Consider the following 8366-nt stretch of genomic DNA (forward strand, 5'->3'; position numbering starts at 1 on the left):
GTGAGTCCGCAAGGCCACGGCTCTGCCGGTGGGGGTTGGTGTGTGCAGCAGAAGGAATGAATGAGGGAACCCCCTCCCTGGGCCCAGGTGTGGCTTTTTCTTGCTCTTGCTCTTCCTCTCCTCCCCTCAGTCCTGCCTGGGTGTTGGCGGCAGCTTAAGAGGGAGGAGCATGGCCCTGGCCTACCCACCAATGTTCTAGAACATTCTGGAATATTCTGCTCTCAGCCCGGAGCCTGGGAACTGGGTAAACCTGGGCCATCGAGCAGCATCCAACATGAGGAAAATACCAAGAGGCTGGTGTGTGGTTCTCCGTGTGTGACGCGTGGTGCGTGGGGAGCGGCATCTGCCTGCCCTCCAGAGCCGGGGTGCCGCCTCCTGCATCATAGACACCTCCCCCAAGCAGGGCCCAGCCCCTGCCTCCCACCAGTGGCTACTCCAGGCTGCAGTGGGGCCTGGGGCCACGGAAGACCCAGCTAGGTCTGGCCAAGAGGCCCAAGGATATTCCAGGCACCTGGAAGGAACCGGAAGGATCTGGGAGTCTTGGGTTAAGAGTCATGCAGCCTGACCTGCTCCAAACGTGGACTTCGTTCCTGAAGAGGCTGCACGACCCTAACCGTGGTGCCTCCTGTGCAAACGCGAGTGTGATGGACGATCACAGAGCTGTTACTGTCAGGGAGGAGACCACCCCTCATATCATCCTATGCCCAATTTCTGCCTCCAAAGAAAGAAAAAGTAAAAACTAAAAGGCAGAAATGAATCCATTTCAGAAATGAAATCCACAGGCAGACAGCCCGGCGCCACATGCTGGGCCTAGTAGTTAAAGGTCGACCCCGACCTAATCGGTTATGTTGCCTGTAGATTACAGACATTGTATGGAAAAGCACTGTGAAAATCCCGTCCTGTTCTGTTCCGATCATGCAGCCCCCAGGCACGTACCCCCTGCTTGCTCAATTGATCATGACCCTCTCACGCAGACCCCCTTAGAGTTGTGAGCACTTAAAAGGGACAGGAATTGCTCACCGGGGAACTCGGCTCTTGAAACGGGCGTCCTGCCGATGCCTCTGGCCGAATAAACCCCTTCCTTCTTTAACTCGTGTCTAAGGAGTTTTGTCTGCAGCTCGTCCTGCTACCGCTGTACCTCAGAGGTGAACTGGAAGACGAACTGGCCTGTATCCAAAACAAAGAAACTGTGTGTTTGTTTCCATCATTTATTGACTTATTCTGAGGCAGGGTCTTGCTCGGTCACCCAGGCTGGAGTGCGGTGGTGTGACCTCGGCTCACTGCAGCCTCCACCCGCTGAGCTCAAGCAAATCTCCTGCCTCAGCCTCTGGAATAGCTGGGACCGGAGGCGCCCGCCACCATGCCTGGCTAATTTTTTATGTTTTGTAGAGACTGGGCCTCATTATGTTGCCCAGGCTGGTCTCAAACTCATGGCTGAAGCGATTCTGCCTCCCAAAGTGCTGGGATGACAGGCATGAGCCACTGTACCCAGCCTCATTGCTTTTTAATAGTCAGGTTTCTATTGACACTGTTTTCAGAAACACACAAGCTTAGAGGATATAACACAGGCGTGTGGATCACGCAGAATCTGCTTCACTGAACTGGAAGCATTTTAAACATCAGATTCTTTTAAGGCACCTTTGGGTGCCCTGGCCTAAAACGCCCTCCCACTCTGCTTGTGTTCAGTTCTGACTCCAGACACCGAGGAAAGTGAGAGGGGTCGGGGCGGGGAGTCCGGGTTCTCAGAGCGCGATCCCCAACCCTGGGAGCTTGTCAGAAACCCTCGCCCACCCAGGACCTGTGCGTGCGGCACCTGGGGCTGTCCTGGGTCTGATTCGACTGTCCCCGAGGGGATCTGGAGGGACCAGGTCATCCTCGGGTCTGTTGGAGCCAGGGTGAGGCGGCACTGTGCCTGTCATTGCAACGGTTCTCTCCCTGTGGGTGGGTGGAGGAACTTCCCTGAGGCTCTGGGACCTCCCTGGCCGTTCCAGTCACCTGAGCTCGGAGCACATGTCTGTGGTGCTTGGCGTGGGGGTGGGTCCAGGGTCCAGCCCCTTCCTGGCTGTCACCTGCAGGCTTGACCCATCTAAGGGGGTCCAACCTGGCCGGCCCGGGAGGGTAGGGTCTTCTTGGGAGGAAGCCGAAGGTCGTGGAGGAGAAGTGGGGACAGGGAAGACCATCAGGCTGCAACCCCCCATCGGGCAGTCAGAGGTGGGGGCAGGAGACCATCAGGCTGAAACCCCTCATCAGGCAGCTCAAGGCAGAGGGTTCCATGCCGGGCCCCTGCGCCGCCTCCTGCTGTCACAGCGGGTGGGTATGAGGTTTATCATCCAGCACCCAGGGAAGCTGGCCCTGCAGGCAGGGCTCCTGCCTCCACCCACCTTCCGGCCGCCCCGCCGTGTCCAGGGACCTGCTCCAGCCCTCCAGCCCTGCTTCCTGTCTTCCCTCTGCTCACTCAGCTCCTCCCGGAAGCCCCTTCTCTCCAGCCCCAGGGGGTTTGGATGCTGGGCCCTGGGGAAGGGGTCTTGGGGTCCATAGCAAGGCATCTGAGGCTCCCGGGGCACCCAGAAACCCCAGGAAGGCTGTGGATGACTCAGCAAAACCCACAAGCCCGGGGGTCTCTCAGGCATGTGCTGCAGGAGGGGTATGACGTGGGGTCTGCTCTGAGTGAGGGTCTCAGCCCTTGTCTGCTCCTGGTCCTCCTGCCACTCTGTCCCAGCCACAGCCCGGAACAGCCCACTCCACTCCCACCTCTGCCCACGGCTTACCCTGGGCCTCTCAGACCCTTGCCTCTGGGACCCCCTTGTGGAGATCTGCCTGGCCCCCCCCCCGAGCCCCACAGCCCCTCCCTGCTTTTCAGCCCCCTCCCTGCTTTGATTTTCTTGAATGGCAGGTGGCACTCTCTGATGTGCTAAATGTTGTTTACTGCCTGTCTCTCCCACTAGGTCAGCCCCAGGGCAATGAGCTTTCTCTCTCTCTCTCTCTCTCTCTCTCTCCTTCCTTCCTTCCTTCCTTCCCTTCTTTCTTTTAAACAGATTTTATTTTATTTTATTTCTTATTTTTATTTTATTTTTTTTTTTTTGAGACGGAGTCTCGCTCTGTCGCCCAGGCTGGAGTGCAGTGGCGCGATCTCGGCTCACTGCAAGCTCCGCCTCCCGGGTTCACGCCATTCTCCTGCCTCAGCCTCCCGAGTAGCTGGGACTACAGGTGCCCGTCACCATGCCCGGCTAATTTTTTTTTTATTTTTTAGTAGAGACGGGGTTTCACCGTGTTAGCCAGGATGGTCTTGGTCTCCTGACCTCGTGATCCGCCCACCTCGGCCTCCCAAAGTGTAAACAGATTTTACTTTTTAAAGCAGCTTTAGGTTCACAGCAAAATTGAGCAGAAAGTACAGAGGGTTCCCCTGCACCCCGGGGCTCAGCATCCCCACGAGAGCGGCCATTTGTTACAGCCGCGACCCCCCGGACGCAGCGTCATCACCCACAGGCCACACGGCCTCGGGGTCCACCTGGTGCTGTGCAGTCTGTGGTTGGAGGAATGTATCCTGACGTGGGCCCACCGCTGTGGTATCATACAGAGCAGTTTCACTGCCCCAGGTCCCCCGTGCTGCTGCTCCACGTCCCTCCGTCCCTCCCTCTCCCCAGCCCCTGGCATTGCTGATCTCTGTGCTGTCTGCACAGTTCTGCCCTTTCCTGGATGTCAGAGTCGGACCCCTACAGCGTGTAGTCCTTAGAGACAGGCTGCTTTCACTCAGCAGTGTGCATTTACAGTCCCTCCATGTCTTTTCTTTTTTTTTTTTTTTTTTTTTTTTTTGAGATGGAGTCTCGCTCTGTCACCCAGGCTGGAGTACAGTGGCCGGATCTCAGCTCACTGCAAGCTCCGCTTCCCGGGTTTACGCCATTCTCCTGCCTCAGCCTCCCGAGTACCTGGGACTACAGCCTCTTGCCACCTCGCCCAGCTAGTTTTTTTGTACTTTTTTAGTAGAGATGGGGTTTCACTGTGTTAGCCAGGATGGTCTCGATCTCCTGACCTCGTGATCCGCCCATCTCGGCCTCCCAAAGTGCTGGGATTACAGGCGTGAGCCACCGCGCCCGGCCCATGTCTTTTCTTTCTTTTCTTTTCGTGCTTTTCTCTTTCTTTCTTTCTTTCTTTCTTCCTTTTTTTTTTTTTTTTTAGATGGTGTCTCACATTATCGCCCAGCCTGGAGTGCAATGGCATAATCTCGGCTCACTGCAACCTCTGCCTCCTGGGTTCAAGCAATTCTCCTGCCTCAGCTTCCCTAGTAGCTGGGATTACAGGTGCCTGCCACCACGCCCGGTTAATTTTTGTATTCTTTAGTAGAGACGGGGTTTCTCCATGTTGGCCAGGCTGGTCTCGAACTCACGACCTCAAGTGATCCACCCGCCTCAGCCTCCCAAAGTGCAGGGATTACAGGCGTGAGCCACCGTGCCCGGCCCCTTTGCGTCTTTTCAGGGCCTGGCAGCTCACTTCTTTTCACTCACTGAAGGGCATCTTGGTTGCTTCCGTGTTTCGGCATCGGCAATTGTGAACAAGCTGCTTTAACACCGGGGTGCAGGTTTTTGTGTGAACACAAGTTTCCAATTCGTCTGGGTAAATACCAAGGGGTGCTGTCATGTAAGACGCTGTCAGCTCAGCTGCATTTCTGTCTGTCGTATTTCCTGCTGCAGCCCCAGAGCCCAAACAGCACACAGCAAATAGACACTCAGCAAATCCTGAATTAATACACGAAGAAAGCAGGTGGACCTGGAGAACGCAGCTCTCCCCAGTAATGTGCCACATCACTCTCCTTGGCCCAACTTCCTTTAAAGTTCCTGTTTTGCTTCCTCTGTGGTCTCCAGGGTGGCTGCCCCGTTCTCCACGCCCAAGGGAGCCACAGAAGGCTGAGTTCACAGGTGTTCTGTCTCCTGTCAATGGATCACAAACCCCAAACTGTGAAGCAGCCAGCGTGTGTGAGGGTCATGCACTTGGGGGTTGCGAGTCTGGCAGGGAACCTGGGGTGTCTTGTTTCTGCTCCAGTGTCTGGAGACTCACAGCTGGGGCAGGACCAGCAGGCAGTACCTCCTGTGGCCTCCTGCTGTGGCCATCCTTCCTCACAGCACAGTAGCCTCGGGGTGGCCAGCGCGCCACATGGCTCAGAGTGGCAAGTGCTGGTGTTTAAGCAGTGAGGCAGACGAGGCAGGCATAGTCAGGGCCCAGTGGTGGTCTGGACAGGACCAGGGCCCCAGCACTGCAGGGACAGAGTGACATGGAACTTGCGGCCATTCATTTTTCTTTTCTTTTTTTTTTTCTTTTCTTTTTTATCTTTTCTTTCTTTCTTTCTTTTTTTTTTTTGAGACAGAGTCTCACTCTGTTGCCCAGGCTGGAGTGCAGTGGCCGATCTCAGCTCACTGCAACCTCCGCCTCCTGGGTTCAACCAGTTTCCCTGCCTCAGCCTCCCGAGTAGCTGGGATTACAGGCACCCACCACCACGCCTGGCTAAGTTTTGTATTTTTAGTAGAGGCGGGGTTTCACCATGTTGGCCAGGCTGGTTTCAAAGTCCTGACCTTGTGATCCACCGCTTTGGCCTCCCAAAGTGCTGGGATTACAGGTGTGAGCCACCACAGCTGGCCATGGTCATTTTTCTTAAAGTACCAGAGAAGGGAGCTTGGAAATGATCCCACATTTCATTTAAGAAATGAGGAAACAGAGGCCCAGCAAGTATCTGGAACGTCCCCAGGCCACCCAGCCTGTGTGGACAGAGCAGGGAGGGCGGCGGGAGCGTGGCTGTGGCCCGGGGCTCAGCATCCAGCTCGTCTTCCCCTGGGTTCAGCTGTATCGGTCGGCAGGTGCCATGAGAGCGAGTAACAAGCTTTCCTGGAGCATGGTGGCCCGTGGCACCGCCCCGCCCACCCAGGTGCCTGCGGACGGCGGGCAGCTGGTCTGGGGTTTGGGCTGGGGCTGGGGCCACCAAGACACCCTGGGTACATGGATGCCAAAGTTTTCTGAGGACAGAGGCAGAGGCTGGAGCGATGCTGCCCCAAGCCGAGGAATGCCAAGATTGCCAGCAGCCACCAGGGGCGTAAGAGGCAGGGCGGCCGGAACAGCACACCACGCACAGGGGCGTCGGCGGCAGAAACCGGCTTCTACGCCGTTCTGGAGGCTGGAGGTCGAGACCAAGGTGTTAGTGAGCTTGGTTTCTTCCAGGTCCGTGTCCTTGTCTTTGCCGACAGCCGCCTCCGTGGGTGGCCTTGCCCATGTGCACGCGCCCTTGGTGGCTCTTTAAGTCCAACTTTTATTTTATTTTCTCTTTTCTTTTTCTTTCTTTCTTTTTTTTTTTTTTGTGTGTTTGATGGAGTCTCGCTCTGTCACTCAGGCTGGAGTGCAGTGGCATGATCTCGGCTCACTGCAAGCTCTGCCTCCCGGGTTCAAGCAATTCTCCTGCCTCAGCCTCCCGAGTAGCTGGGATCATAGGTGCCTGCCACCACGCCCAGCTAATTTTTGTACTTTCAATAGAGACGAGGCTTCACTATGTTGGCCAGGCTGGTCTCAAACTCCTGACCTCAGGTGATCCGCCTGCCTCTGCCTCCCACAGTGCTGGGATCGCAGGTGTGAGTCACCGTGCCCCGCTGTAAGTCCAAGCTTCCTCCTCTTATAGGGACGCCTGTTGGACTGGGTTAGGCCCCTCTGCCGGCCTCTGTTTAACTTAATTCTCTATTGAAAGACCCTGATTCCAAATACAGTCACATTCTGAGGTCCCATCGGGACCTCCCCACAGGAATCTGTGAGGCAGAATTGATCCCATCACAAGGTTCCTGCCTGGAGCCTTCAGTGGGGGTGGCCCTGCCGACATCTCGATTCAGACCATGGACTCCGGAGCTGCGAGAACACGTTTCTGTGGTTGCCAGCCCTGGGCTACAGGCCTTTGCAGGGCAACAGGGGCACAAGCCTGCTCTTATCCTCTGGTCCCATACTGTGGAGGGGAAACCAGGGGTCAGCACTGGGTGACGGTCCCACTCCACGACGGGAGCTCCCAGAGGTCCCTTCCCACCCACTCGGCTCCACACAGGGCAACGGGAGCTCCTGGCTCCCCACAATCCCCTTCCCACCCACTCAGTGTCTCATGCATGGCACATGCGTGTCCTGTGGGCCTGCTGGGAGCTGGCTGCTGGTCCCTGTACAAGGCTGGGGGTCTGACCCCACCACCAGGGACAGACAGCAAAACAGACCATGAGATGGGGGGGGCGAAGCCGTGCAGGTAGGAGGGGTGAGGCGCGACTGCAGGGTTGGGAGGGCCTCAAGGGGAGAGGCAACACGGGGCAGCCCTCACTGCCCAGGCTTGCGTCAAGTTCTGGGAGGGGCACTCCCCGAAGGCTCATCCGCAGGCGCAAAGTTCCTCCTGCCCCGGGGCCCCAGTCAGCACTTGAAGCTACGGCCAGCGTCTCAGAGTCCCGGCCAGCGTCTCGAAGCCACGGCCAGCGTCTCGGAGCCACTGTGGATTCAGTTGCAGGGTCCTGGACGTCAAGGCCCTCCCTATCTGGGCACCAGGACCTCCCAGGTGGCAACGACAGACTCCCAGGCTGGCTTGAGGCAAAAACATGGCGCGCTGGGACGTATTTGGATGTAAATGTTTTCAGCACAGAGCAGCTGGGAGATGCGGCCTCCGTGGGAGCTGGGAGCCGGGGCCATATGGCCCCTCTCCTGGCTGAGCTGCCTTCAAGTGGGGGCGCTGCCTGTTGGGGCCCCCAGGGGTGTCTGCGGGGGTCAGACTTGAGTCCTGCCAGCCCCTCACTGGCTGCTGCCCATCCTGCCATCTGTCAGGTGGGGCGAGACCGTGCCAGCTGCCCTGGCCTTAAGGAGGCCATGGGGGCACCTGAGGGGCTTGGGCCTGGTGCCAGCCCGATGGGTGTGTGCATCTGCAGCCTTGGCAGCGTCGGGTAACTACCCTCTTCCCGGTTAGCCCTATCCCTGGTTGGGGCAGAGCCAGGCGCTCACCTGTGGCCCTGCATGGTAAACCAGACAGCGGCTCACCGGGTCATCTTGGCAGGGGACTCTCCTGGCCACACAGAAGCCTCAGAATTCCTGGCTCTTCTCTCCCAGCCCATGGCAGCTCCTTCCGGAGACCCTGAGAGACCCCTCGGGCCCTGGGGATCTGCCCTGGACTCATGGGATTCCTCCCGCTAGAACAAGCACTGGCTCCCCATGTCCCATCAACTGAAGGCTAAGTCAGGTTCAGCCCTCACAGCCCTGAGCGAACTGCCCTCCTGTGCCCTCTCCACCGCCCTGAGTGAGCTGCCCTCCTATGCCCTCTCCACAGCCCTGAGCGAACTGCCCTCCTATGCCCTCTCCACAGCTGGGCCTTCCTGATG

At 57.6% G+C, this 8366-nt stretch overlaps 1 protein-coding gene across 1 annotated transcript in view; it reads right to left on the bottom strand.

Moving 5' to 3' along the window:
• APRT (adenine phosphoribosyltransferase) overlaps window positions 1-5904 on the bottom strand; it is a 187719-nt gene extending 181815 nt beyond the window's left edge. The window contains exon 1 of the mRNA XM_050773795.1: window positions 5901-5904. The gene's annotated coding sequence lies outside the window, so the exon portion shown is untranslated. The remainder of the gene's footprint in view (window positions 1-5900) is intronic.
• Between the last annotated feature and the right edge of the window lie 2462 nt (window positions 5905-8366).

Source organism: Macaca thibetana, chromosome 20 (assembly GCF_024542745.1).
Source record: "Macaca thibetana thibetana isolate TM-01 chromosome 20, ASM2454274v1, whole genome shotgun sequence".
Lineage (NCBI taxonomy): Eukaryota > Metazoa > Chordata > Mammalia > Primates > Cercopithecidae > Macaca > Macaca thibetana.